The sequence below is a fragment of the Hydra viridissima genome, unplaced genomic scaffold (assembly GCF_058129835.1).
Source record: "Hydra viridissima isolate aposymbiotic clone 2 unplaced genomic scaffold, HvirCarnegie_v1 scaffold_10, whole genome shotgun sequence".
NCBI classification, from domain to species: Eukaryota; Metazoa; Cnidaria; class Hydrozoa; order Anthoathecata; family Hydridae; genus Hydra; species Hydra viridissima.
Window position 1 is genome coordinate 14,035,189 of NW_028324309.1, and position 24,656 is coordinate 14,059,844.

The following is a 24,656-nucleotide window of genomic DNA, read 5'->3' on the forward strand; positions in this document are numbered from 1 at the left end:
TATTTTTAAAATTTTTTTCGTTAAAAAAAAATACGTTTTTTCCCTAAAATTTCCATTTTGTTTTTGGTACCGAACAAGATGTTAAGTAAAACGTAAAAAATGAAAACTGAAATATAACGAATTAGAAAGATAAAATATTCGTTGCTGTTCTAATAGCAACCATTGAAATTCAACATTTAAACTATTTTTATTTATTTTATTTGGAAATATACAATATATAATATATTATAAAAAATTATTACAAAAAACTTTGAAATTAAGTTGTAATATTATATTTTTTTTACACAATTCATATAAAAAACTTCAAAATGCTTTTCTTTTTTAAATGCTTGGCCTGATTTTCAATGCTTTTGGGGAGTTTTTGATGTAATATTCAGACAGGACACTTTTTAGTCGCTGCGCTCCTTTCTTATGGCAAAAGGTGCTGTTCATACTGTTAAACTCAGCATGTATGCTTTCTATACCTTGCTCTCCATAAATATCGAGACCAAAAACCCCAATTTCTTATAAAATCAACACAATGACTCTCCAACAAATGCATTTTTGGCGTAATGGACTCGTTAGGCCATGTTTTAAGAAAGTAACTCATTAATTCTTTAATGGCTCTTTCTAATTCCAAAAAAGCAGAGCCGTAGTGATGGGGTGGCGAACGAGGCCACAGCCATGGGCGGCAAATTAGCAAGGCGGCAAATTTCAAAATTTAATAAACATTTTTTAATATATGAAATGTTTTAAAGACGCCTCAAAAACCAAAATAATTTTAATTTGCGTTTCAAAATCTATGGATACGCTTCATAATTTTTTTCGCACCTTGATGCAAATTAAAATTATTTACAGTGCGAAATTAAAACATTAATTAAAAAAAAATTAAATAATTAAAACAAAATCTGAAAGGCAGTGGAATATGTATTAACGAAGATTTCGCTAAAGAAACTATGGAAGAGAGAAAGAAACTATGGGAAGAAGTGAAAAAACTGCGCAATCAAGGTAAATACGCAACGACTAAATATAACTAAGTTAATTGTCGCGAATTTAAAAAATAACTCAATTTTTTTTTAAGCGTAAGAATTAATTACTCTTACAAATGGCTTAAACAATCACGGCGATCTTTCGTATATAGATTTTCCTAATATCCGTGGATCTGGAAATTACCAAATAGTGAAACAACTCCATGTAACCTATTTAAAATGTTTTATACAATGCGAAATCACCTAACTTTGTAAACAAAAACTTGTGCGTTATACAGACAGAACGTTGTTCTTTTGTTTTCAAAAAAAAAATGTTGTTTTGACGAAACCATGCAAATAAAATTCACTTTTAAGATTATCGACGTTCAGGGGCAGATTACCGACGCTCGGGGGCATTTAAAAATACACACAAAGGAACAAAGGAATTTTGATTTTTTTTTTGACAATTAGGAAAAGTAGAAAGAGAAAGGTTTGTTATTTTTGTTATGTAGAATTTACTATTTAAAAAATCAGTCTTTTTTTAGAACTTTTAACCGAATGCGTCACGAGATTCCAGGTCTGCAAAATTATTTAGCTTTAAAGAAATAATTGCGTGTCTGTATTTTGTTCAAATAAATAACGAAATAATTTCTTTCTGTATTTTGGTTCGTTTTATAAAACTTGGTGTTTTTACTGTTTCTTTCTTTAATCTGAGGTAAATTTCTGATATCGCCAGAAAATGATCAGACTCAAATCGTAGACGAAGTTTACAAAAATGAAATTATTTTCTATAATTTCAAGTAAGCGAAGAGAAAATAAGGTTATGGTTCTTCGAGCTGTAATAGTATAACTGGAATTAATTAACTAATAGTAATTAATATTTCTTCTTGTTTAGATGAAAAAGTTATTATGGGATAGAGAAGTGAATATTGGAGTATCTGTGCACTCCGGAAAATTATAGCTGAAAGTGATCAGTTTGATTGTTTTTGCAATGTTTTAGAGTCAGGAAATGGTCAGCCAATGTTTGAATGCGTTTTAAAAAATGGTGAAGATAAAATTAGTATGTCTTTGTCTATGAATCCGAGGATTGCAAGTTATAGATTAAAAAACTTCCAAATGCAAACTTGGTGTTTACAGATTATAAGCGAATGTGCTCTGAAAGAAATAGTTTAACTGATGAGTTCGAAAACTTCAAAAAAATGGACGCTATTCAATTTAAATCAATTGTAAAAAATTTGAAGTCAATGATAAATAACTGTGAAGAAAAATTTTATTTTGTTGAAAAAGAAAAAAATATATCTTTATTATCATTTGAACATTGTGGACCAGTACCTAAGTTTTCAATATATATAACTTTAGAAGATTCTGGGGATATTTATTTTCTTTTTTAAACAAAGGAATTATTAAATAGTATTCTCAACTGGAGAATGCTGTTAGTTATGTTATTAATAATGAAACAGATTCTAAGCGAGCAAGTTATATTAGGCACCAAGTCACCAAAACTAATTGAACAACAAAATTATGGATTAGTTCTCAAAGTTTTTTGTGATGAAACAGTTGCAACATTACGTGTAAAAATTCCTGAAGCTAAAGATACTGCACTTTTTATTGAAATAGTTCTCAAGTGATGGCTTATTGTCAACAGTAAAGCAAAAGGTCTAGATATTAGATTAAATTATATTCGAAGAAAGCCTATTTCTTCAGTCAGTGACTGGCAAGAAGATTTCTTAGAGAACTATATTTCTTATTTTGCTGAAAACTTGTAATGCGTAAATTCAAAATTAAGAGAGAAAAAGTTAACAATGGATACTGTGAGTGCTTTGCAAAAAACTTCTAAAAGATTAGCAAGCTGTGCCAAGTATTTGTTGAATTGCGGTGTATCTTATGTATTGCTAGGACAAATGCAATCAGATGCACTAGAAAAACAGTTTAGGAAATATCAGCAAGGCTCAGGTGGCACATATCTGATAACTGTGCAAAATGTTATTCAAAAATTTAGAATCGACAAAACTTGTAATTTGATAGACAAGCAAGCAGATTTTACAATATTTCCTCCTGCTCACCACCACTGTGATAACTGTGAACTTGATGTGTAGTTTGATGTCAGTATGTGAAAATTGAGAGGTTCAGTTGCCAAATGAATGCAAAAAAGGACTTGTATATATTGCAGGTTTTATTGCTTACAAACTTCCGGAATTACATTCAATTTTAGAAGAAACAGACACCTTTGATATGTTTCAAGAATATAGAACTTTGATTAGTTCTTTGAACAGGGGAAGACTAAGAGAACCTTCTGACAATTTAGTCTACTTTGTTATTTATTGTTTTTTTATATTTGAAGTGACACTTGTGAATAAAGTTTCACCATTGCTGTGCAAGAGAGGATTAATTGACACTTTTACTAACTGCAATAGTAAATTTCAATTGCTTGTTCGAAGTGTTAAAAAAGTTTGCTGCATTTTAGCAAGCATTTCTTTAAACAGTTATTGTAAAAAACACTCTGAAGATTTTGGGAAGGAATGTTTAATAAAACAAGCAAAACTTTCAACTTCAAAATAAAATACTTTGAGTTAAAAAAATTCAAAATAAATTTAACAAAATAAAGTTAACATATTTGTTTGTTTTTATCAAAAAATTTATTATTTGTATTACAAGTGTTAAACACCTAAAATAAACATATAGTTATAAAAATGAGATTTAGTCATTTTAGCTAAACTCTTTGAATTTTTATTGTAATTAACTTATTTATAAACGTAAAAAAATTTCTACAAAACTTGCTTCCGAAATTTAATCAAAATGTTTTGTTATAATAAAGCTCTTTATTTGTTTCTGAAGTTTGTTTACAAAAGCAAAGGTAAAAAATAATTTTAACCGTAAAAAAGTCGGCCTTCGCTAATTTTACGGAAAATGAGCTGTTGTAGCCTGTTTAATAAGGCCTTGAAATTGCGGAATGAAAAATCTTATAAAAATAAGACCGAATGATAAAACACGGGCGATCTCGAAAAATTTACTTAATAAGTCAAAAAGAAGATCGCCGTGAATAGATTTTGGAACGCAACACTTTAATGTTTTCAAAACTACAAATATTGTTTTAATTAATGACTTTTACGACCCAGATTTGCATTATTTTAATGAAAATAATTTTAACTCGCAGTTTTTTGACTTGAGAACTTTTAAAAAAGAAATCGAGGCAAAATAATTGCATTTGTATTTATTGATTACACCTAGTCGCATACAGAAACTTTCATTCTTTCTTAGTCAAGAAAAGTAAAATATTTTGAAATAAAAGTTTTAAAATCTATTATGTCACCATCAAAAAAAAGAATAAAGCTATCTGGTTCAGCTTTCAAAAAGTCAAAAAAGCCACGACTTGAAAGTGACAAAAAATTACAAAAGGTGTTTTCAAAATGGATTAAAAAAAGCGAAGATCAAACAGAACAACCAGGTAAAAATGTTTTTATTGATGGATTTTCAAGTCAAAATCACAAATAAATTTAATTAAAAAACTTAGCAAACTAAGCCATGTCATTTGCAATATTATAATGGAAACAATGTTGATATAGTTTATTTTTATTTTTACAGCGCAAAAAAGTCCAGTTTTTTTTCGATGTGATGATGAACAGTTACTGCAAAACAATGAAGTCAACCAAAATGCAGTTACAACAAATCTGTTAGATTTCAAGTTTGATGTCCACCAACTTGGCCCAAAATTAATGACAGTCTAAGATGTTCTTTGGTTGAACATGGTGCTAAACAAGACAAGAGAGAAGTCTATCCTACCACATCAACATCATCAGAAAACAGACATTTCTGTTCTAGTTGGTTTGAAAAAAATCTTCCTAATGGGGCAAAAGTTATTCGTCAATGGTTGTTATACAGTGCATCAAAAAAATCTTTGTTTTGCTTTCCATGTATCCTTTTTTCAAACACAAAGACAAGCAAGTTTGAAGATACATCAAAAGGTTTTTCAGAATGGAAACAACTAAACCCTCAAATCCCTGAACACGAGAAAAGCTGTGAACATAGAAAGTGTTTCACTTCATGGAAAGAAATGGAAAAAAATCTGAAAGAGGTAAGATCTTTAGACAAAGACATTCAAAATCCCATCCAAACTAATAAAGAAAAGTGGCGAAATATTCTAAAAGTTGTTATAGATTCAATTATGTTCTGCGCTAAGAATAATTTGGCTTTTCGAGGCAGTTCCAATATTATTGGTGAGCCAAACAGTGGAATCTTTCTCAACACAATTGAACTAATAGCACGCTATCATCATCCTTTAGCAGAACACAAAACGAATGTTAAACTTAAACAGAAATCTGTTAGTTACTTTTCCCCACAAATTCAGAATGAACTAATTGAACTTCTTGGGAGAAAGGTGAAAAGCGAGATAGTCACGAGAATTAAAAAAGCCAAATATTATTCAATTTTATTTGATTGCACTCTTGATCTTTCTCACAAAGAACAAATGTCAGAAATAATCCGATATGTTTGTCACTGATGGAGAATGTTCTATTGAAGAGAGTTTTCTGGATTTCATTAAGTCTCATCAAAAAACCGGAGTTGGTCTGGCTTCAGAAATATTATTCAGCTTAAATAAAGATGAATTAAACATCGAAGATTGCCGAGGTCAGGTTATGAAAAATGGAGCCAACATGTCTGGAAAATATTCTGGTGTTCAACCCCAAATAACTGCAAAAAATGGTTTAGCACGGTATGTGCCTTGCGCAGCTCACACTCTAAATCTTGTAGGAGTCCATTCAGCAGAAGTTTCCCCATTTATGATTAGATTTTTTGGAAAGGTTCAAAAAACATTCAATTTCTTCTCAAGTTATACTACCAGATGGGACAAACTGATGAAAACACTTGAAGTCACCCTAAAAAGTCTAAGTGAAACACGCTGGTCTGCCAAAAAGGAGGCTATCCATTCAATAAATAATCGCAGCTTACAATAAAAAAATATGACAATTGATAATGCAAAAAAAGTGTGGAGATAAACTTTGTCAAAAATATGTTCGTGATCTTAATGTTAATGAATTTCTGTCTGAAATTGAAAGCTTTAAGATTCAAGCCAGTGTCCTGATTTCAGATTTAAAAAACGCAAATCCATTGAAAATCTTGCAATTTATGCACACCTATTCTTTGGCTGAGGCATACCCTTTCATTGAAATTGCTTTTAGAATCTTTCTCACATTACCCGTCACTGTGGCATCATATGAACGTAGCTTTAGCAAACTTAAGCTTTTGAAAAACTAAGATCTAAGATCCTCCATGGGTAAAGAACGTTTGAATAATCTTGCCATTTTGTCAATTGAAAATCCCCTGGCAAAATCTCTGTGCTACAATGAAATTATTGATAACTTTGCATCATTGAAAGCTAGAAAAATAAACTTTGTTTGAATGTGTCTAATTTTAATATTTATTAAAAAAACTAATGCCTGATAATTTTTTCAATGACTTTCAAGCACAAAGCACAATTTAAAGTTGATTTTAAATGTGCTTTAAGTAGGTTTATCAAAATTTGAATCAAATTAAACATTTAAAAAATTATTAAATTTGAGGCGGCATTTTTTCTCCTTGCCCGAAAGGATTTTTGATCTCACTACTGCCCTGCAAAAAAGTAAATAAATAAAAGAACGTAGAAAACAAAGAAAAGAAAAACTATGATAACCCTTACAAGAGTAATTTAAATGAGAGTAAATTTTAATAAGAGGACTGTTATGCTAGACAATAAATTTTAAAAAAATGTAATTTCACCTAATTTTGATAATGGGTTCTTATTAATGATTTCACTTGAATTCATAAAGTTGTAGTATGTTGCATATTTGCAGAACAAAACGACAGATTTTTCACTTAAGATCATTGCTTCATTATGAACATCTGTATCAATAAATCCAAGATCGATTACTACCTTAGGTATTGGTTTGCAAAGATCTAGGACACTGTTTATCTAATGAATAAAGATAATTTTAGGGCACATTTACAAAATTAATGTTTAAAAAACTTTATGTATTTATGAACTTATGTACTTGAGAAGATATTTATACGATTCATGGTTAAAAGTGTGCAGAAATATGGATGAAAAAACCTGCAACATTTTATGAACATGGTTCCCAATTAAACATTTTCAAAATAAGCTTGTCTTTGAACATTAAGACCACATAGAACTTGGTCAAGTTTATTCACAAGTGGTCCCTGAAATTTTTCAAATGTTTTGGATTTTAGTTGTACCTAAGGAATTCAAAAGAGTTTGATTTAGAGTTAACTAGCTTTTGCTTCATAACATGCAATGCAGCATCTAACACAATCTGTGGTATATCATCATTTTCTTTTAATAAAAATGCATCAGCAATAGTTGTATCAAGTCCATTTGTAGTTTTTTTTGCAAATCTGAGTCTACAATAACATATCGCCAATACAATTTTCTTCGTGCAATTTTTTAAGCTCGTTTTCTTTAACTGTATATTTTAATTTGCATCCCTTATTGCAACCTAAAAGAATGTGCTCTATCATTTGTATTACATTAACAGAATTTAAAATTGTATTTAATGGAACATGTTGTTCGCAAATAAAGCATTTTGCTTCCGTTTCCAACTTTCCTTCAATCTCCTTAAACAAACACACTGAGCAAAATGAATGTTGACACTTTTTAAGTATTAGTGGCTTGTACAAAATGTTGTTGCATAACTTACATATACAAAACTTTAAATGTGAATTTGATACAGGATCAAAATCAATTACATTTAAATGCAATATTGGTTTTGGTATATTATGATCGGCCTGGTCCATCTCTTTTGATTTTGTTCTATGATACATGGTCGACCAGGTTTTAACTTTTTAACTTTCCTCCCAGAAATTTTCAGGAAAAAAAAACAATTGTCTATGCATGGTAATGGCCAACTGATTGCTTTAACACTGGTGCTTGAACCTTTTTCAATCTTCCTCAAAATGATATAACATCTCCTACAAATTTTTTGTGGGTGAACTTTTTTATTGTCAATACTGGTGTTTACATATAATAAATTCTCAATTCTTTCAGAATATTAATTCAAATCAACTGAGTCTTTCATTATATCTTCTCCACATATTCGACAAATAAGATTTAACTTGGTTGAATGGTTCACATTTACAAAATATCTAAATATAGAAGTTATGTAAGATGAATAAAAAAAGTGCAAAAAAAAACAACCGGTCTTTAGAATTAACTTTAAAGAAAGGAGAAGAAAATGAAGAAAAAAAATAATCTTACATTCAGCTACAGAAAATTCGTTTCATTGTAATATAGCTGATTAAAAAACTTATCATTTCAAAAAAAAAATTTTACCTTTTGATTTAAAAGCTTTTGTTGAAAATCTTAATTGCAACAATAAAACTTATAATACAAGGTTGTATCTGTCAACTCTGAAACAAATCGCTACGGTTTAGAAGAAATTTAAAATATCAAACATAAAAAAATCCAAGTTAGAACAGCTGAGCTTCAGAAAAAAATAACAGAAAAAACTTGATAATTTTTCATGTTTAGCAGTTGTTTACTACGCATGCTCAAAATAAAGTTCCAAAAAGTACCACATTTGAAACTGCCGTGAGCAATACATTAATAGCATGGTTTTTACGTTAAAAAAGTCGTTAAAGTATGTTTATCTTGCACAATTTTTTGTGGCTGTGAAAATAGCCGCCTTTCGATTTATTAGAGAAAAAACTATAATGTGAGTAATGTACTTTCGTAAAAAATTTAAAAAAGAATTCAGCATTTTTGTTTTCTAAAAGAAGAACTTTTGAAATTTTGTTCATAATTGTTTTATCACATAAAAAAATTATAAAATGTAACCCTGAAACCGTTTTCTTAATATAAAAAACCAGCGCACATTACGATAATAATTATTCATCAATTTGTCTACATTCTACGTTCAACCTTTTTTTGAAATCTTCCATTAATTTCATTTCGTTAAAACACTTTCGTTATAATACTTTAAAATAATAATGCAAAGGCTGATGAAAGCCAGGTCAGCATGTTGCGCAATATAACAGCAATTAATTTTCGTTAAAACTGAAAGCGTTTTGAAAAAGATTTTCAAAAAATGGCGAATATTAAGGTTTTTAGTGGGATTTTTTACAACTTCGACTTTGAATTAGAGCACTTTCCGATGATCTTTCCATGTTTTTATTTTTTTCTGAATCAGCATAAAGTTCTCTATCATAATCAATCATAAAAAAAAATAGGGGGAGAGGGGGGAGAAACTGTAGTGGCGCCTCTTAATAATACCTATTATTAAGCCCATGATACTAATTGTAGTCCACTATAATAGTACTTATAATACCTATTTCATTATATTTATATAATAGGATTATTTGTACATCATGTTTGGCTTAAGGCTTTAGTCAAACATTTGGGTAAAGCCTTTAGCCAAACATTATGTACTAATAATCCTATTATTAGCTATTACTTGATTATAAATAAAATTTAGCAGTATAAAATCATACTGCTAAATTTTGTAGTATGATGTCATACAATTTTGTTGTATGATATCATTTAGTAGTATGATATCATACTGCTAAATTACATAAAATTTGACAAATTTTATGTAATACATGTAGTTTGTCAAATTTTAGCAATATCATTTTGCTAAATTTTGTTTAATAAGCAAATAATATACATAAACAAATAATTTGTTTGTATGCATACTGAATAAGCATTAGTATTTGTAATTGAGAATAATACTTATAAATATAATTATAAATACTTACCATATATGATTCATAGGCGGGTAATTTCATGTGAAAACATTCAATTTTTTTTGAAAATGCAACCCTAAGTCTCAGATTTTGCTGATTTTTAAACCACTTAAAGATTTTAGTAAATTATGAACATCCTGAAAATTTTATCATCTAATTTCAATCGATTCCTAAGATATAGCTATTTTAAGTTTGCCTCCAACCAACAAAAATCCGCCATTTTTAAAAATGATTTTTGGTCCTAGCTTCTCTTATATGTGTGTTGGAAAGCTGAAAATTTGTACCTTTACATATTTTGGGCCCACGAATCCAATGAAACAACTTAAAATATTTATAAATGAACAAACACCTAAAATTTAAATGTTTTTCACAATTTTATTGGGGCGAGTCCAACCACAAAAATGCCGATGTAGCTCAATTTTTTTTTTTAATTTTTGTTTAGAATTTGTCCTGAATAGTTAAATTATAGTTACTACAAAGAATTGGAGAGTGGTCTTTTCTAAAACGGAAATAAAAACATGATCAAATCTACTTAAATTTAGTGCTTAAACCAGGTACTATGATAAACTAAACGAAAAAAAAAAGGGTGTAATTTGACAGTTTTGTAAATTAAACTGTTTTGGCAAAATAAAACTTTTCTTTTAGTTGTTGTTGACTAGCTGTTTCTGTTTTCTTTGTAATTTTATAGAATCTGATCCTAAAAATTATTGTTTCAAAGGGGGAGATTATATAAATGCAGATGTATATCACAAATTTAGTTGTTTTTTTCAGAGTTTGTATTAAACAGTTTAGTTGGAGTTACAAAGAATCAGGTTGCAGACTTAAAACAGAAATAAAAACATCTTCAAATATACTTAAATTTAATACTTATAAAAAATTAGTTTCATGTTTATTAAACTAAGACAAACAAACTTAAAAAAAAAAGGCTCCAAAACAAATAGAGCACTTGGAAAGAAGTTCAAGAAACAAAAGTATTATAAAAATATTAAAAATTAAAAACTCAAGCAAATTCAAATTTATTAGTTATAGTGTTATAATCATTCACATCAATGTTATATGTTCGCCCTGATTTTGTTGTTGGGACTTTGATTACTGCAGTTAAACTTGACAATGGTACGCAACAGATATCATCCATCTGTGGCCAAAAGAAGTTTTGAGAAGGACTGTTAGGGTGGATAAATTTAATTTGAATATCATTTGTTGTTATATCTACCTCTGTAACCATGCCTATCCACCAAAATGAATCGTACTTGCATGCAACAAAACGATTTAGATTCAGTACAATTGCAACATCGGGCATTACTGCTTTTGACAATATAAATCTGTCAACACATTGATGTTTGCTTATTCTTTTAAAACTTATTTCAAATTTTGAAATGGGTATGTAATAATGATAACTTCTGGTACCTGGAACAGTTTTTCCCGATTCAAATTCCTCCTTTAGTTGCTGTTGCCTTGAATTAACTGTTTCTTTGGTAATTTTACAAAAATATGATTGTGTTTAAATTGGTGATGCAAAACTCAAGCATATCATCAACTGTCAATATTTGGTTTTCTAATGATCTTTGCAGACTTTCTTTTGCAGTTATTCTTTTAACGGTACCACCTTTGCCATCACAAGTAGATTTTCCGTGGCTGGTTGCAAAATACGCCAATTCAGCTGTAATCTTGAAATCTTCCTTATGGTGGCAAAGATTTATAAAGTTCTTTAATTTTTATAATGAGCAGACATCCATCAGAAAAATAATAAATTTTATTGATACCAACTAAATACTCTTTAATGTATTCAACAATTTTCTTTTGAAATTTATACACAAAGCATGTACCATGATCATTGTCATCATTTAAAAAACAGAACGACTTATGCTGAATATTTGTTTTAGAAATTTCCTTTAAATATATAACAAAAGGATGTAGTGTACATTATTGTTTATTCCAATGATAACTTTGTATTTCATCCTGTATAACAAATTTATAGTTCTCTGCAAAATCTGCCTGTATAATACATTCGTTGTAAACTAAATTATTTTTTAGTTCCTTCAAATAGCGAGTTTGGCATTTAGCAGTATATGATTGTGAAGTTAGTTGATTAATGTGAGAAACAACAATTACCCCTTTTTTTTTCGTTTAGTTTATCAAAGTACCTGTTTTTAAGCACTAAATTTAAGTAGATTTGATCATGTTTTTATTTCCGTTTTAGAAAAGACCACTCTCCAATTCTTTGTAGTAACTATAATTTAACTATTCAGGACAAATTCTAAACAAAAATTAAAAAAAAAAATTGAGCTACATCGGCATTTTTGTGGTTGGACTCGCCCCAATAAAATTGTGAAAAACATTTAAATTTTAGGTGTTTGTTCATTTATAAATATTTTAAGTTGTTTCATTGGATTCGTGGGCCCAAAATATGTAAAGGTACAAATTTTCAGCTTTCCAACACACATATAAGAGAAGCTAGGACCAAAAATCATTTTTAAAAATGGCGGATTTTTGTTGGTTGGAGGCAAACTTAAAATAGCTATATCTTAGGAATCGATTGAAATTAGATGATAAAATTTTCAGGATGTTCATAGTTTACTAAAATCTTTAAGTGGTTTAAGCATCAGCAAAATCTGAGACTTAGGGTTGCATGCCCTGGATGTTTTCACACTGAATCGCCCAGGCTCAAATATAAGTTCAATACTTATAAATGAGCCTGCAAATCATATATTATTCAAAGGCTAAATTATGAGTATTATTTCTTATTCTAAGTTCAATTATGAGTACTATTTCTTATTGAACCAATGTGCATCAGCTTGCTAAATAAAAGTTCTCCCTAAACCATATAAATAAAAGTTCTCCCTAAATCAGTTGATGCGTGTACTACTCCGTGCGGGTTCTCCCTAAATCGGTCGATTTACGTATACTCCGCTTTGTAAACAAATAGTTAAATAAATTTAAAAAAACAGGAATGAATAATAGGCCATCCCATTTTTTTGACAGCCAAATTACATGCGGAATCGCTAATGAGTGGCGTAGAGGTCAAATTTATAAGTCAAATTTTTTTTTTTTTGTTTTTTCCTGTTAGAAGTATTCGCGCCGGTCGTTCGAAGTTATGCACTAGGCAATTTATAACCAAAATTGAGCAGTTTTCAACACAATGGAGCGAATCGATTCTGATCTCGAATCCAGTTAATTTTTTCATTTATATTCTCTTCATGTATTCCTTTACCAAAAAAAAAACTGTGCTTTTCGAGTTAAGAAATGTAAAATGCCTACCGTTCACAGATTTTGATAGAAAAATCAACATTTGTGTTATTTCAAAGTGCCCTTTTGTTGATCTATGAGGTCATTTTCAGGCATGGTGCAATATTCATTTTTTTACTTCTTATTGGTATCAAATGATAACGTTTTTAAAAAAATTACTTTTATTGGAACCTAAGTTCAAACAAAGCCAAACTTAAAATGGTTACCCCCAAAAGATTTGTTATAGGACTTTAGATATTTTGCTGTAGATTTAACTAGATCAAAATGTGTTAACATATTTCAGAAAATATCTACTTAGATTTTGTGTGTGTTATTTTGAATTCTCATTAAATTTTAAGTGCTCATCACAGAGCACCGCGGGAAAATTTTTTACTAGTAAATGTCGTTTATATGACTAAACCGGCATCAATCCTCGGACCTCCGATTTTAAAGTAAGAACTCTAAGTACTGCCATAGCTGCTATTATATTTATTATATATATAATAAATTCTTTCCTTTAAGACAAATATCTCTGAAAATTACATAATTTAATTATTTTTAAATACATTTTCAAGGTTTAGAGTCTACAGTAAGGAAATTCTAATTATTAGAAATATTGTAAAGGTTTTGAATTATTAACTCACAGCCAGTAGCGAGGAAGCAGGCGTTGTAACTGACTCCTTGTATCCATTCTTCGTCTTTTTAAATGGCTTTTTCCAAGAGTTTTTCATTTGGAGAAGGTTCTGAAGTTTTTCCTCGCTCTTCGCACGCTCTACACTATCTTGAATGAGTTTTACAGCACGTTCTGATGAGTCGTTAACAACTTCGACAGATTTTACGAAGCTTTGAAACTCATTGTATCCTGGAAATTCTTTCCAAAAAATCTGAGGGAGTTTCATCCATAGACATTTTTCAGAAGTATGACCTAGGATATCAAAAATTAACCAGGCATCTGGCGAAATATATGAATCAAGACCTGGTGGTTGGTCTATATTAAACAGAAAACTGCTATCATAAGGGATTTAAGCTTTGGTTCTACCCGTTCCTACATTTTTAATGCCACTCATTTGGGTTGAATAAAGAACTTTTGCCATCTTTTCCATTTCGATATAGTGATCTTTATTAGAACATGCTAGCGCCAGCACCACGGTTGATGGATCCAAATACCACATATGGTTTCGCCATGATTTTAATACCACTTCTGCGGCAGGCTCATACGCATTGTTATTGCACATCTGCCAATAGTTTCGTTGATCCTAAGAGTGCGAGTTAAAAATAATGCAATATAGATAGTAAGTAAGGTTGATAATGACACGTCTAACATCTAATGTAATATGTGGCATTTATTTATGTCATTATTCTAAAACAATTTAGTCGGTATTTTTTTGAAACAAATTATTCTTAAATTATGAGACTAATAAAAATATTTCGGAAATTAAGTTTTACTTCAAAAGCTACAGAATCAGAAAACTTGCTGGTCAAAAACCACGATGCCCAGGAAAGAGAAATGTAGTCAGCCATTCTATTGATCTCTTTGACAATTTCATCACTCAGAAAAAGAACTTGTCTGATCTTAGGGAGAAGCAAATTGAACTTCATATAGTACAATGCCTTTGCCATGAACCTGGCGTGTGAAATAGCTCCGGTTTTGTGAATTTTATACCTAACTGTCTGATCTTCTTCAAGGAACATAACTACAAGCTCTGCCAGTTCACAATAATCTTTGCGCTTCTCAAAAGTCTAAATGTATATAATTTACAATTTAATTAGAAACTTTCATGTTTCTTCTTTCTATTTTCATAGTTGGTATATATATTTGGTATAAAGTTGTTTTAAAGTAATATATTTCTTTATTTTAACCTTACCTGACTAATTCTTAACTTGTTTTTATCTATCAGGTCCTTGCATGTTTTGAGCGCCAATAGAGCCAGCTTCTCCAACCGGTACCCTTAACACACTGGTGATTAAATTTCAACAGCATCTTTTCGTTGTTTGCATCAATACCATGCCAGTTCTGCTTTAAAGATTTAAATATTAGATTCTCTGGTCCAACAGATTTGTTTACTGCAACTTCATTGCAAAAGTGTTTTATATGGAGATCTCCTACATGATGGTGGCAGGCTAACAAGAGCAATGGTCGGCCATGAAAATTAACTAATCTTGCACGAGCTCCTTTTAAATAGCCAGTGTTTGAAGCAGTGGTATCAAAACAAACTCCGTGGATGAACTGCCCTAGATCAAAAGAATCTAATAGATTTTGAATTGCTGTGAACTGAGCCTCACCACTGCCGTGTTCCAACCCTGGAGCGCCTGACAGATGGGAGTGATTGTCATACCTTAGCACACAAATTCGGTCTTTTGTCTCATCTATGCTACCCGTATAATCTTTGATAATTTTGCTGTTAAAATGCACAATGATGGGATTGCCGCTCGTCTTAACCATAGTGGTTATGTTTGCTCTAAGAACACCAGCATCTTTTCTTATTATTGTATCAAAAATCCTGTAAGTTGAGCTATGGGATAATGTTACGTTTTCTATATCTCCACCGGCATTGCAAAGAAAAGAAGAGATAAGTGGTGCTGCCTGGTTAGTAGATATTCCCATCCCAATAGCAGTTCTAGCAGTTTTTGAAAAAATGTCTTTTGGTATCTTTAGAGTCACATTTTTAACTGTCTTCTCCTTTGATGCGTTACCAATCTTAAAATCATCTTCGGAACATGCATCATTAGAGTCATCAGTAATCATTTCATTTTCAGAGGAAAATCCGGAGAAATCATGGAAAGTTTTTTTACTATACCAGAGGTTTTAGAGTTGTTTCTTGATGCAGATCTATTACTAACATCTTAAAACCGACCGTCCAACGCTCCAATCATCATCTTTCTGCATCTTAGCTGTTCCCGTATGAAGGTTAAATCTTCAATCTTATCTGCTTCCAGTCTTGGCCTATCAGTCTTTAAACTAAGTTCAAGAAGCGTAATGTCTTCTCCAGCCCAAAATAATCCTTTAAATTTAATTTTATTAGGTAAGAACAAGAAAAAGTAAACTATTTAATTCACAATAAATTAGCTTAGTACTGGGTGTTTGACTAGAAAATGTTAAAATTTAATATTTATCCCCTACCTGTCATTGATTTCTCAAATTTGTTTCTTGTCTCAAGATAACCAATTCCAATTATTTTCTGGGATTTCTTCAATTCTATGTACTTTTCTACATATTTCTTGACATGATACATCATCCTTTTGTCACTGATGACTTTGAAGCCAGTTTTTCTTCAAGGAATTAAGATTTCGGAAAGGATAGAACTGACATTTCAAAATTAATTGTTATGCATTTTAATTAACTAAAATGCATTATTGTGCATTTTAATCTATGAAGAATTTCCGTTAATTAAAAACATAACTTATTAAATTATCTTTACTATATATGACATAAAACATGAAATAGTTACTGGAAAGTTTTGGACATTAAAGGACAAGTGACGAGATCCTTTAGTCCATTCTTTGGATATTGTTCTCTTAAAAATAAGTAGCGTTGGATAACGTGAATCGTTAGGGGGAGCTGGTTTGTTTCCATTCTATCCAGAGTGACGTTAACTATGAACATGTTCTTGCGACTCGATCTTCTTTTTTTAAACCCCTTTTTGGGACAGGGATACACCTCAGATACTTTTGCTGTCATAGCTAGCTTTAAAACAAAATTTCATAATATTAATCAAAACAAAATTTCATAATATTAATCATTGTTTTATAACACTATAAACATTTTCATAACTTGTATGAAGTTTAAAATGATTTAAAAGTTTATTTAAAATATTATAAATGTTTAAATAACCTAATTTATTTAACTGTAATTATAAAATATAACATGCGTTATTATGGTATGTTGTTATAATAAACTAACTTGAGGTGGAAATAATAGATTTTTTAAAATTAAAAGTTGTTAAGTAGCTCGATAATCAATTGTTTTCTAAACTGCGCTTTTTTTAAATATTACCCGATTTTTACGTTTCTAAAGTACCACCTGGTAACAAGTATGATAATAATAAAATTGCGCACAATCGGTATGGATAAAAAACCTTCCATTCTTTGTATTGACGCAATTAAATTGTTAAAGGTTTATAAATTTCTATTCACGCTGATCACTTGAAACTGCCCATAAAAACTCAAAAAATGTAAAAAAGTTAAACTTTAAACGAATGGTGCGAGTATAAATACTCATCCATAGTAAAAAAAGAAAATTCATTAACAAACCAATACCTTAGGAAAATTTTGAGACACTCCGTGAAATAAAATTCGTTCATGAGGGTCAAAATGGGATGGCCTAATGAATAATAAAAACTGTATAAACAGTAAAGAAATGCAAATGAAAACATACTAAATTGATGAAAAATAATCATTCTAATCTATAATGTTAAGTTTTTTTTAAAAAAAAATAAAATTTACTTAGTTTGCACAAGTTAAATCTTTTTTACATCTACTATTGTCTACAGAAAATGTTTTTTAACAAAAAGGATGCGGTAAGATTTACAGAGATGACTTAGAGATCTATCTATCTATTTATCTATGTATATATATATATATATATATATATATATATATATATATATATATATATATATATATAGTATTGTAGAAATTATATTAATATTTCCAGTGAGAGTGTTCAATACAGCGTAGGATAAGTAGAGCGAATATATTATTAGTGTTATTATATAAACTAAATAATTAGTTTAATACACAGTGACAGAATTGTAGCATGTGTTGTTTCCGGAAAAAACACATACTACAATTTAGTCAATGTGTTGAAGCTAATTATTTACTTTACATAATAGCAATAATAATAATTTTATATATATATATATATATATATATATATATATATATATATATATATATATATATATATATATATATATATATATATATATATGTATGTATATATATTAGGGTGGTCCTTATTCATTACAAAAAAAATTTTCTTCAGTTTTCTGACGGGGCACCCCCTTCAATGGTTGACGTTTATGAAAAAATAATTGTACTGAAAATTTTATTTGAAAAAAATACATTTTAGGGGTCTCTACCGCAGAGTTTATATCTATAAAAGTGCCCACAGAAGGCTCATATGCTCAGTATTCTACAATATGAATGATTAGGACAAATATGATCACAGAGCACAACATTGCTTTATTGAAGCACATTTAAACAACTGTTACAGTGTTACATATTGTAATTATTATTGTCCTTCTGTGTTGAGACTGTCAAGTGACAAAAACCGTCTAGTTAGTCCATTGTCAGGGTATTCTTCGCTCGATCAGGAAATCGCTGGCGGTACTTCTTTACAATTAAGAGTCGTCCATTAAGGCAACTCCACGTTCTGCTATGTCATTCACAACTCTCATACTACTGACAGTGTTCTTCGCCAACTGATAGTCAGCATCTGCAGACCAGAGCTTCACATCTTTGTTGAGGAAAGTTGACGGTAGACCAGTGATGGTGAAGAATCTACGACTGCTCTCGGTGACAAAGTCTTCCAAGTTCTTGGAGCTTACCAGCGTAGGATCAACAGTTATCCTCTTCAAAGGATATTCTGCACTCGGTGCTTGCAGGGCACTGACCATCAGACGTTTAGTGTCATTGGACACTTCGTCATCAAAGAAAGCCAATGCAATCAGTTCTTCTGACAAGTACCACAAATGTCCTAAAATTTTCTTCATTGCGATCTGAGAGACTGCTTGATTCTGTGCCTTGTATTTGTCGATCTCCTTGATAAGCTCGAGATCAACACGAGGCGAAGATGGCGCTGACGGCGCTCTAAACCAGGCCTTAACATACAGAGTCACTGTGAAAAGACACACGTCTGCTATTCCCTTCTCTTCTTTCTTTGTCATCTTGAACTGGCTTCTCAGCATCCATATTTTCAATGAATAAATAGCCTTTGCCATCCATCTGGCTCGATGTAGTCCTGCCGGAGCTTTGAATGAGCATCCTTGAGATGGAACGCCTCCCAGAAACATTATTGTCAGCTCTAGCAGTTCGCGATAATCATCACGAGGCTGAAACTGTTGCAGTTGGTTTTCAGCAAATGCAATAATTTCATTTGCAACACTGGAAACGGCACTGTGCACGATGTCATTCGAACTAGATGCCTGAAAGTTAATGATTTCCCAACTGCTTTGAAACCTTTTAAAAATCATAATGTCTGGACCCTTTGAAGGGCCAAGAGAAAGAGTAACCGTTGCCTCTAAGACTATTTCTAAAATGTGATGACGGCAAGCAAACCAGAGCAAATCTTTGTCAAACTTCTGCTCCAGTAGGATGCAAGCACCATTTCTTGGACCACTATTGACAGAAGTAGTGTCGAAGCACACGCACTTGACTTTATCAGCTATGCCCCTCGCTACAGTTACATCATAAACAGCTGTTGCTGCAGCTTCTCCAGTTCCAGATGGCAGCTTTGGTACACAAAGAAGTTGGTCAACTCCTAGTCCAGACACGAGGATTGGGAACCGGTCCACAATTTTTTTGCTACTGATATCTTCCAACATATCAGTTTCTCGTCTTGTAGTTGGTTTCGAAGTCCTCCAGCAAGCATTGGCCATCTCCCTTAAAATAATAAATTTTATTTGTTACCATCCAATTTAATTATTCAAATTATATGTAATTTCTAACAAAAACTTATAGAGCTCAGAAAACTAACTGACAAAATTTATGTTATACAATATAAATAAGCAACAATGACATATGAAAACTCTGACAAGGTCTAAAACCAATAAATAAAATACATAATTATGTGCATAAATGAAAAGTCAAGTTCGATACTATGGCACTCAGGCAATTGATATTAATTAACAATTTAAAATGGATTTAGCACAGCGGATCGGTCATTCTGTCTGTTTTATAATAATTCATTGTTAATTCAATATAATTTGGCAAATTAATATTTAAGCAAAAATAAACAAAGAAAACACTCACTTTTGATCCAGTATCCACTAGGTCAGTTGTTACGGAAGTTTCCCTGAGAGAGTCAGTAGTCACTAATTCAGATTCATCAAATATTATTGTTATATTGAGTGTCTGTCAGTGTCTGATTACAAATGGCTGACAGCTGGTGAAATACATTCTGGATAATTTAACAATAAATAAGTAACATCATATTGATGATTATGCAGGCGGTATAGTGTGCAGTGAAAGAGTTCACCAGCATAACAACTAGTGACATGCAGCCACGGAACCCCACATGATACTTAACTATTATATATGTGGTAGGGACCTCTAAATGTTTTCAGATTTAGCTGATTTTTTTTGTGAATTTTTTATGCATGCATATATACAAAATTCAAGGGTGCCCTGTACAAAAATCAAACTTTGAAAATTAAGGACCACCCTAATATATATATATATATATATATATATATATATATATATATATATATATATATATATATATATATATATATATATAATTTTTGTGATTTTATTTTACTACTTCAGTTCTTCTTTAAATGATATCACTGGTTATGTTGTATTCATATTTATTATATTATCATACTAGTAAATAGTTGCAATGAAGCAAAACAATATGCATCGTCAGATATACAGACGAAAGTGAATGGCAACTAAGAGGTCTCTTCAGCAACAATCGCAACAACAAAACAACAGGCAAAGCGACAGCGATACTAAAATGTATTGTTTTGAAAAAATAACTTTATGTTCTAGCAATGATGGTGTGGCTACTGCATGTTCTAGAAATCTTTGTGTAGATGTGGAGAAATAATCGCTTTCAAGTGAGTGCAATTCAGAAAAAGAGTTTTCCGTTCAATCTGATTCTGATTCTGATTCAACTGATAAAAACATTATGCCGCTCAGTGACATTATAAAGGAATGGATGCAACTGTTCCCTGATGTAAAACACAATGCTGGTGATGATTTATGGAAACGTCTAAAAAATAATGGGCACCCTGAATTGCCAGCTACAGTAAGAACTCTGTTGCAAACATGCTGAACCGTGGAGATTGATTGCGAATCTGGTATGGAATATGCTTTCTAGTAATTAAAAAAAACTTGTTAAAAATACTGTCATCTTGGAGAAGAGGACAAGTTAAACAATTTATTTGACTTGGAAATTGCTCTGAACATAGATGGGCTTCCGCTTATTAAGAGCACAAAAGGATGCATGTGGCCAATTTTATGTGCTATTCTTAATCTTAATTCCGTTCCCATAGTTTTTCCCATAACGTTGACTTACAGTAAAACAAAACCTGACAATCTCCAGTTTTTACATGAAGCAGTGGAAGAACTAAGATGTTTGCTTGAAAAGGATTGGAGTATAATTCAAAAATAATAAGTATAATATTAAAGTTTATTGTTTGTGATACACCTGGTAAATGTTTCATAAAGTGTGTAAAACTTTATTCTGGTTACAACGGATGTGACAAGTGTAACCAAAGAGGTTTTTACTGTGAAAGACGAATGACTTATCCAGAAATTGTTGGACTGCAACTCAAAGATAATCGCTCTTTCCGTTAAATATCAGATGCAAATTATCACCATACTGCTTTGGTATCACCATTTTGTGTTTTATCTATAGATATGGTTTAGGATTTTCCAATTGACTATATGCATCAGTCTTGTCTTGGTGTAATGCGAAAATTATTGGTAACATGGATTAGAGATAATGACAAAAAAGGATTAAAAGTTTCTGTAGCTCATAAGAATAGCATTAGTGCAAAATTACTTGAATTAAAAAAATGTGTTCCTAAAAACTTGGTAAGGAAGCCGCGTTCTCTTGATAAGATTGGTTTTTGGAAAGCAACCGAGTACAAGCAATTTTTATTGTATACTGTTAAAGTTGTTCTGAAAAGCATCTTGCAAAAAGACCTATTTCAACATTTTTTAATTTTAAGGGAAGCTTTATCTATATTAGTCAGTACAAGGTTGGTTAGACAATATGAAACTTATGCACATTAATTACTTTTATATTTTGTTGATTAAGCTAAAGATCTTTATGGACCTCAGATTCTTGTATATAATGTGCACAGTCTAGTACACCTAGTTGTAGTTGCTAAACGATATGGTAATTTAGATATGTGCAGTGATTTTTGTTTTGAAAACTCTCTTCAGGTTTTAAAAAAAAAGGGAAGATCAGGTAGAGCTCCGCTTAGCCAGGTTGTTAAGCGTCTTAGTGAAATGGATGTTATCATCCCACAGAATAAATTGCACTCTAAAAAAATTTCCATGAGTCGCCCAACAGTTCGTATATGTTGCATGATGGAAGATACAGTGAAGTTCTTTGCAAAGAAGGGGAAAATATAAATTTTGACTTACAGCAGAATATTTCAAAGAACAAAGTAGTTGTTTGATATGCCTTGTGACTCCAGACTTATTGGAGTTCATGTTGCAAATTTTGGCTATTCTTTTATTGAAGTTGTTTTATCAACAGCCTTAAAAAGCAAGGTTTTTATGATTCAAAAAGAAAATAAGAAACAAATTATACTTAGGACTTTGCTACATAACATGTAAAACTAAATATGTAAAAGATATGTTTAAAAAAAAAGTTGTACTCATGTTACTGAATCAATTTGCTTATGTTTTAATGTTTATTTTTTAATTATTTAATTAACTATCAAGTTACAAATTTAATTATTATTAAGAAGCAATAACTTATTTTTCTTGTTTAGAAAATGAGTAGCGGTCCCTTCGTTGTTGTTCAGATTATTGATGAGCAATCAGTGGAGGTAATGCCGAAAAGTTGAATAGTTTACAAGAATGAGGTATATTATTACTAGAATTAAATAATAAGACAGTGCAGTTATCTGTTTTGTAACATTTAAGTCTCAATATCTCTAGCCCCCAATTGAGATCGAAACTTTTGGTAATTTGAATTGTTTTTACTTATCGGAAAAAGGTCACATTATAGAATAACTCAAACTTTTTTTCTTGGTCCCTTCGAGGTTCGAGATAATAGGTTCGAGATAATTCACTGTATTTCAAAATGTTATTCAATGCATGTTGAAATGGTTTTGTGTTTGTTTATTAGCAACTATTTGGTTATTGGCCTAGAAAGGATCCAATGAGCAAAGTGAAAAAGAGTGAACTACCTGATCCGAAATGGCCTTTATACAAAATTAGGACTTTTGGGGCAGCAGGTAAAGACTTAAAATAAGTTGTTGGTTGAATGTATTTTATTTTGTTATATGATATAAATGGAATTCAAAAATGAATATAGTAATGGTGCATTTTTACAGCATTAACATTGTGTTTATATATAAAACTGTGAAAAATCCGCTGTAAATATATACAATAACAATATAATATTGTTATTTAACGATATTGTTTATTGAATATGCAATCGATTCAATATATGTTTAAGGTGGTTTACCAGGAAATAAAGTTTATATTTTTCAAATTTTTCAAATTTTCAGTTTAGATTGTTTTAAGATAATTAATTATCCCTGAATTCATTACTGAAATCTGTTTCAAGAACTAGCAGCTAAAAAATCGTATGCTTCTGGAAGTTTTTAAACTGTTTTTTATCTTTATACTTTTGAAATACTGTTTTCTCAATATGTCATTTTTTGCTATTTACCTTTACGTGGAACAAGATATTTCCAGATCGGTTTAAGATATGGAGCTGAAATTTTCAGCATTTGCAGTTATAACTTAGATCTGGAGACTGAACTAAAATCAAGACATAATGTGCTCTATTTACAGTGTTATTACTCATTTTACATGATTTTTTCATATAGACCCCCTGAAAAGTGGTATAAGTTGTAGCAAATTTTAATAATTCGCCTTTCTACTTGTGGAATGAACTTCATTTTAGTTCTGGAACTAGATAGAATAAGCAAGATTATTTGTGCAAAATTTCGAAAGAAAACGATAATTTATCAATTAAACGATAATTTATTGAGTTTTCTTGTTTCATCCATGTGTACAGTTTAATGCCTTTTTCGGCTAAAATTTAATGTAAATTATAAAAAATTTCAGAAATTTAAATTTTTTTTCATAACTAGTAACTAAATTTCGCTATTGGAACTACTTTATTTAATATTCTGAAAAAGAAAATTCAATTTGACAAAAAAAATTTATTTCCTGGAAAACCACCTTAACACAATAATGTTACATTATCATTTTAAATATACTAAAATATAATAATCAGGTCATAGAGGGATTTTATATTTAAATTTATATATTACCAGTAGAAAATTATAGCATGGCATCAGATTTAGCTAAGAGAGCCTTAGTATTGTCAAATGTGGAAGTCACTGATACAAACAAAGACACCTCTTCTGATATTGAAGATGGTATGTAGTTGATTAAATTATTTATTGTAAAACGATTTTACTTACACTAGCATTTACAATTTCATGCAGTTGTAACTCAAATTTTATTAGTTTTTTATTGCTACTTTTACAGAAACTTCTTTAGGAGATCCCAGTCCTCCAAACAAAAAAATCAAAATTTTATCTGCACCAATATAAAGGGTAGTTAAATTTTAAGGGCCGATGTTAAATTTGAATAAAACACAAGTTATTAAGGAATTTATCTTTTTATTATGATAATATGGTATGATTCAATTATGTATGGAATAAAATATCGGCCAAATGGGCGCCGCGACCTCGGCGGCACACCTCCATCCGATGGTGCAAATTTTCGATGAAGCTGAGGCATAATTGAGGTTCTATGCCGTTAATGTGCCAAATTATCTCATCTTTTAGCTCTTGAATTGTTGCTGGCTTATCAACGTACACCTTT

At 30.6% G+C, this 24,656-nt stretch overlaps 4 protein-coding genes and 4 pseudogenes across 5 annotated transcripts in view; 5 read left to right on the forward strand and 3 right to left on the reverse strand.

The window, feature by feature from the left end:
• The window catches only part of LOC149883227 (uncharacterized), a 72,714-nt pseudogene extending 69,671 nt beyond the window's left edge, over positions 1-3,043 (forward strand).
• Positions 3,044-7,165: 4,122 nt separating this feature from the next.
• On the reverse strand, positions 7,166-9,692 carry LOC149883235 (uncharacterized; annotated as a pseudogene).
• Positions 9,693-10,677: 985 nt separating this feature from the next.
• On the reverse strand, positions 10,678-12,648 carry LOC149883236 (uncharacterized; annotated as a pseudogene).
• An 894-nt stretch (positions 12,649-13,542) lies between these two features.
• LOC145192328 (uncharacterized) lies at positions 13,543-16,173 on the reverse strand (annotated as a pseudogene).
• A 1,497-nt stretch (positions 16,174-17,670) lies between these two features.
• The window catches only part of LOC145181174 (procollagen galactosyltransferase 1-like), a 381,403-nt gene continuing 374,417 nt past the window's right edge, over positions 17,671-24,656 (forward strand). Inside the window, exon 1 of the mRNA XM_090101250.1 lies at positions 17,671-17,709. The gene's annotated coding sequence lies outside the window, so the exon portion shown is untranslated. The remainder of the gene's footprint in view (positions 17,710-24,656) is intronic.
• The window catches only part of LOC145181173 (glycogen [starch] synthase, muscle-like), a 361,885-nt gene continuing 354,899 nt past the window's right edge, over positions 17,671-24,656 (forward strand). Inside the window, exon 1 of the mRNA XM_090101242.1 lies at positions 17,671-17,709. The gene's annotated coding sequence lies outside the window, so the exon portion shown is untranslated. The remainder of the gene's footprint in view (positions 17,710-24,656) is intronic.
• LOC145181181 (non-structural maintenance of chromosomes element 4 homolog A-like) overlaps positions 17,671-24,656 on the forward strand; it is a 227,620-nt gene continuing 220,634 nt past the window's right edge. The window contains exon 1 of the mRNA XM_090101261.1: positions 17,671-17,709. The gene's annotated coding sequence lies outside the window, so the exon portion shown is untranslated. The remainder of the gene's footprint in view (positions 17,710-24,656) is intronic.
• The window catches only part of LOC145181172 (protein zer-1 homolog), a 207,822-nt gene continuing 200,836 nt past the window's right edge, over positions 17,671-24,656 (forward strand). For both annotated transcript variants that reach the window (XM_090101237.1, XM_090101236.1), the window contains exon 1: positions 17,671-17,709. The gene's annotated coding sequence lies outside the window, so the exon portion shown is untranslated. The remainder of the gene's footprint in view (positions 17,710-24,656) is intronic.